The sequence below is a fragment of the Pezoporus occidentalis genome, unplaced genomic scaffold, assembly GCF_034315485.1.
Source record: "Pezoporus occidentalis ecotype Australia unplaced genomic scaffold, CSIRO_AGI_Poc_V1 ctg37, whole genome shotgun sequence".
NCBI lineage: Eukaryota > Metazoa > Chordata > Aves > Psittaciformes > Psittacidae > Pezoporus > Pezoporus occidentalis.
In genome coordinates this window covers 1,893,261-1,899,648 of record NW_026915691.1, presented here as the reverse complement: position 1 = coordinate 1,899,648, position 6,388 = coordinate 1,893,261, and positions in this window count along the sequence as shown.

The following is a 6,388-nucleotide window of genomic DNA, read 5'->3' as shown; positions in this document are numbered from 1 at the left end:
CTGCACTCAGCCCTTCTTAGCCACCCCAAACCACTGCAGGGAAGCTGCTCCTTGCAGACAGCCAACCCTAAAGCACAGCTCCATAGGAGAGGGGCTTTGGTGCTAGCATGAGCTGTCCCCTTCAGTGTTCCCAGATGCCAGCCAACAAGAGGAACACCCCAGGCCCCAGCTCTAAGCTTTGGCTCTGATGAGCCTCAACCCCTGCCCGCCCAAGCAGATCCCCTAATCATGGGCAAACTCCTACGACCGGTGACACACAGCTGCAGCCCTGGGGAAGCTCTCCATCCCTGCGCATCGTTGGCAGGGGGAGAGGCACAGCTCCCACACATCCCAGCATCCTGCTCCCCTCCAGCCCTGCTGACCTCCTCCAAAGCACCCACGCTCAAGCACTGACTCACAGCCCGAGGAAGTGACTGAGGAGTGAATGGAAGGGTTAGCGCAGGTCAGCGGGCGGTTGGTGTCAGCCACCTTGAAGCCTAACGATGACACAAACACAGCAGGAGTACCTCTGGAGCAGCCAGTTCATCAAAGGGATGATCCGTGCCCATCAGGAGATGGGACATGCAGCGACTGGCTGCTCCTCCCCATGCATGGCAGGGTTAGAGCCTGCTGCTCCTGCCCCAGAGGGGTCCACACAGCCTCCACCATGGAGCTGCTACTGCCTATAGAGCTTTGCTTGCCCTGACGTGCTTCAGCATCCCCTGCCTCTGCAGCGAGGTGCACAATCACCATCACTGACCATGCTCACCGGGGTGCTAGGGCAGCACCCCAAGCCAGCCCCATGCTGCACATGGAGAAGGAGTCACTCCTTCCCATAGGAAGCACTGGGAAGGGAAAGACAGGCATTTGGGACCAGGAGAGATTTTTCTTTAAAGGCAGTGGATCTGCTTGTTTCCCCAAGGAAGAGAGCAGGACATATTCAGCCCTTGAAATACAAGATGCTTCTTCCAAGTTTGCATTGATACCACCAGAAACCAGCCCTGGGAACTCAGGTGGATGCTGGTTCCCTGGTGTTCATCCCAAAGCTGGCTCCTGTGGATGGAGTTGAAATGCCATGCACGCCTTCCTGGCGCTCGCCCTGATCTTCAGAGATTGCAGTAAATCAGAATTGCTGCAAATTGGCCTCTTTTTTTAGCTCTTGGCTTGATGTAAAGAGGAAAACAAACAGAGTTTTAAAATGCAGCTAATCAAGGAGGTAGAGAGGTTAATCCTGGTGGATTAATCAACTTGCAGGAGGACGGGAAGGAGGTGCGGGCAGGGAGGAGCAGAGGAGCAGCCAAGCCTGAATGCTTCTATCAAGGGTGACAGCAACTTTCAGGGAGAGTTTGGGTACTGTGGTAATGCTTTCTTCCACACAGCTGCATCAAGCATGGGGACCACAGAGGTTTGATCTCACAATAGCAGGTGAATCCTGGGCTCTCCTTTCCTGAGGAGACACTGAGTCCTCGATGCACTTGCTATCGTGCCAAGGGGAAAGCAGTGAGCAGTGTTGACTTCACCACCCTCACCTACTGTCCATCATCTCCCTTCAGCCACCAAGAGGTGTCCCTGGCTGCTGTTAACCCCTCTGCAGAACTCAGGGGGTGACTGGGAAAGGGGCTTTGAACACACCAGAGCTTCCACCACGTCCTGCAAGAAGCATCCCCCACCACAGCTGCCCTGACCACCCTGCAGCATCCAGCTCCCGCAGCCAAATCCAAGCATCTTCCTGCCCAGTAATCCAAGACATCAGCATCTGCCTCCCAGCACAGCCACGCATTCTTCATGGGGGAAAGCTGCTTTATAGGCAGCTAATTGGGCTTAGACATAAGAAGGGCTTGAACATCATTTGTGACAGTGAGAGCAAGGAGGTTTAAAGAAGGTTATTAATGGTGTACACGGCAGTATACAACAGCATAATCACCAAAAAAATATGAGATCCATTAAGTATCATTATCAAGGCCTGGAGCTAATCATTTAAGCTTAATGAAACTAATACATTTCTCCAGCACTGGCAGTAGTGCTCATTCCTTGGAGAGAAGCAGCAGTCGGGAAGGATCGAACCACAGTGTCTCAGCAGCATTACTGCTGACCCTTCCCTTTCTCTTTCCCTTTTCCCCTTTCCCTTTCTTCATTCCTCCCTCTTGTACTGCAAACCTTCTAGATCATACTGTAAAGATGACCCTGACCATGGCACCAGCGCCCGTGCTGGCTCTGGGCTCCACATTCCCAAGAGCTGAGCCCCCTTCCAGGTGCTTCCAGAAGCAATTCACTCATTTCAACAGGAAACCTTTTGCTTTAGCAGCTCAAAGACCCGGCCAATGGTGTCATACACGGGGCCTCACCAGTCCTTGGCATGGCTCAGGCTGGTGCTATGGTCTTTGCTCCCAAGGACCAAATCTCTCCATCATCGAGGAGGACAGCGAGATCTCCCAAAACTCCCTTAGCTGGTGCAGGAGCAGGGCTCCAAGTTGTCCCACTCCAGCACTCTCCTGTGCCACCAGTCCCCCTGCTTCCCCCTACACCCCCTCTCCCCTGTTTTGAGCATCCCTTTGGAGACAGGAGAAACGCCTCTGAGCCAAGGCGGTCGTGATGCTCTCACTGCTAGTTATGCAGAGAAGTCATTTAGCTGTGGCCGTGTGCGTGATGGAGCGATGTGACAGAGAGGAGCCAAACCCACAGCCACTTTGTGCATCACAAATGAAAGAGGGGAAAAACCCACCCCAAAGTGAGCAAATCCAAGCGCCGTGCCCTGTGTCTGCCCCTCTGCGAACCACTGTGCTGTGCTGCCCTCAAATGCACTGCAATTAGGGACAGGCAGCTCAGGCTGGGAAACAATTAAGAATCCCATTAACTCCACTTCCCTCTCGCCTTTGTCTGGGCCTGGTTTCTGCCCTGGGCCCAGCAGTGGGGTCATCACTGCAGCAGGACTCAGTGTCACTTTAAAGAGGAGCCTGGGATTAGCGCTGGCCTTATTAAAACACTCCCTCGCACCTCATTCTGCCTTCACACTGGAGATGATTTATCTTGATTTATTCTAATTAGTTGTAATTTTTTTTGTTTTAATGAGCTCTTCAGCAGGCTTTTTGTGCTCCATCACCACCCTCCTCAGCTGCTAGAATACCTTTCAAGGAGGTCTTTTAATGAGGAGAGGTTTCCAAGGCCACTTCAGATAGGAAGCTTTTTGTTGTGATAAGAAAGAAAAGAATTAAGACAAGATTTGCCTCTCCTCCAGGGTGGGTTTGCTGTGGGAGCATCTGCCTGGGAACAGGAGGCTGCACTTCAGCACATCACCCAAGTGGCAAGACAGCCCTTAATTACCAGCAGCATTTGCCACCGGGTTTAAAGCCTGACAAAAGAAAACAAAGAGGAGAAAAGTCTCTTCCCCCCTCCCCTGGCTACAGCACATTATTCGAGGGAGGAATTCATGGCTATGAGATGTTGCAGTGCCCAGAGGCAGCGGCAGCTCCAGAAGGGGCTCGTGATGCTCAACACCAGGCTCACACACACAGCCCACCAGGAGGGTCCGTGCTGCTGGTGGTGGGGGGGACACAAGGCTTGAGCCCCAAAGCAACCCCAAGATGGGTACAGGCAGAAGCATCCAAACCACGATGCCCTAACACCCCACTGGCACTGTTTCATCCACAGAGGCCTCTCCTCTAGGATGGGCAAAGCTTCAGGAGCTCCTGGGTCTGCTCCCAGGGGTGGCTGTGCTGGTTCAGGCCCAGGAGCTCCTGCAGAATCCCCTGATTTCAATGGGGCAGAAGGGCCATCTGGTCAGCCAGGGTGTGTTATTTCTATGGCACTGGATTCTTTCATTAGAGGAAAGGAGAGTTTCTGGTTCTCTGACCCCTGCAGCCATCATGCAGCAGTCTCCTCTTTGGGGACATCCAAAAATAAAGCAGATGATGCTTTGCAAGTGGAGACCAAAGCCACAACAAAGCCAAGCCTCCAAACAGAAAAACTCCTAAAGAGAAACATGAGAAACCCCAAATGACCTCGACTTTAGCAGAGAAACAGCTGGATGGCTACGGGATGCTCTCGGGGGGGAAAGGGACCGGCTTGCACGGAAAGGGCCTGAGTTTGTGTGAGAAACTGCGGGAAACCCTCGGGGACCAAGGGAGCGCTCTGGGAAGGAAAAACACCCTCAAGTGTTGTATTAACCCCCCTGTGTAAACCCAGATTGGATCTGCAGCAATAAGACCCAGCTGCCAAGCCTGGAGGGTCTGAGGGGAGAACTGCGGCACAGGGGGACCAGGGAAGAGGATGCTGGAGGAAAACAGGCTGAGCTCTTGCTCAGAGCTGCGCAGAGAGGAAGCAAAACCACCCCCATCAGCCAAGGAAAGGGTCTGTGGCCACCCGAGGACCCCGCAGCATCATCCATCAGCCTGCTGGGAGCGTGTGAGAGGCATCAAGCGCATCCCAGTAAGTGTCCTGACCGGGGACACGCACGGGTTCAGGTGCGATGCTTACCCAGAGCAGAGCTGGACACAGCTTTGGGAGCTGCTGTGCCAGCTCTTGGCCATGAGCCAGCTCCTTCCATGGGAAGTGGGGACCCTTCCTAAGGCCAACCAGGCTCCTCCAGGAGAAGAACGTGGGCCTCTGGAGATGTGTGGTGTGTCCGGACAGCTCTGGAGCTTCCTGTGGGTTCTTTACCCCGCTCTGGAGCAGTAGCCAGAATAAATCAATCCAGCTTTAGCTTCCATTTTAGGAAGCTCAGGGAGCCTGCGAGGAGCCACGCGGGGGACAAACCAGCACTCAAACACAGCCCCATGGAGCTTCCCTTTGCTGAGGGCCAGTGGTGGATGCAGCAGTACACGGCTGAGGGGTTCAGTCAGCCTCCTGCCAGCCAAGCCTCTGCTGCTGAGCCACCGGCAGCTCTCCCAGGGCTTGGGTGACCTTATCCTTATCTCCTTGTGTCCTTCAACCCCTCCTCTGGATGGTTTCCCATGACGCAGCCCCCTTATCTCCTGGCGCCTCATTCCCTGTTCAGAACCCTCCCTATCAGCACATCCCAGCGCAGGGATCACCACTGCAGAGCAGTTGGAAGCCTCTTTCCCAAAGAGAAAGGCCACATGAACCATCCATATTCCCCTCCAGCTGCCAGGAAACCTTTGCTGGAGCTTAGAGCTGAGCTTCCAAGCACATGGTCTTGAGGTGCATCAGCTCCAGCCCCAGCATCTCTCCCCAGAGCAGGCACACTCATGCTCCTTGCCCTGGCTGCTGCCTGGGCAGCAAGGCACATGCTGTGGTGATAGCCAGCATTAGGACTGCTTAATGACACCAACCCCTTTCACATGGGATTGTGTGCTTGTTTTCTCCTTAGAAAGAAAAGGCTGAACTCTTTCAAACACCTTCTCTTCTCCAGTCACCAGCCTTGCTCCAGGAGGAAGCTTTGAAAGGCCTGATTAGGATGGCTCCTCTCTTCCTCCTTTAGCAGTAAAAATCATTTGACTTTGAATGATGTGGATATTGATCAGTCTAATGCTGCTCCAGAAGGAGAATTAAGGGAGCACTGTCCTCCTGGAATGGTTTGGATGGGGCCAGTGTAATGGTGCTGCTGGAGCTGGGGGTGCCCTGTGCAAGGCAAATTGCTGAGAAGCACAATCCTGCCCCTTCAACATGTGAGAGGGGTCCCAAACTGCCCAGTCCTGGGGGTCTCAGTCCCTCCTGAGCCCCCTCAGCCAGCCTGGAAGCTTGCTTCCCCCATCCAGAGGAGCTTGACCACAGCCGCATCCCGCACAGCATCTCCCTGTTAGAGCCCATATTAAGCTATAAACACAGTGTGCTATGACAGCACCCGACGCACTGTAATTGCTCTAAACCCATGACGTGGAATGTAATTGGTGGAGTGGCCATTACGGGGTTGTGTTACAGGGTCTAACGGCTCCAAGCCACAGCCTCACACGCAGGCTGAGGAGGAGCAAACAGCTCCCACTGACCCCAGCTCTGCAGCACCCCAGAAGCACACGGTTCCCACCCCATCCCCTGCAGACCCAGCATTGATGCTGGTGCAGCCACGCTCCACTGGTCCCAAACTTGTTTCTCCATCTGCAGGAACACCGGTAGGGATTATTTATTTTAAAGCCTCCTTCACTTCAGTAACCAGCTCATGCTTAAAGAAAAGAAAACAGATATCCACTTACAGCTATTCCATTAGCACAGGATACTCCAGAGAACGCAACAGCTTGAGAAGCCGCACAGGTCCACGCACCCTGCCTGTGTAAGAGGTCCTCAGTGCTAACTGCCAATGCCAACCTCAGCCATTAAGAAATTATTGCTAATGCATCTTACAGCAGCCTTTATAAGATGCTATTAAAGAAGCCAGCAGACCCAAATAAACCAGAACGTGATTAAAACACAGCAACCTTCCCCCAGACTGCAGGAGCAGCAGGAGAGGAAGCAGAGA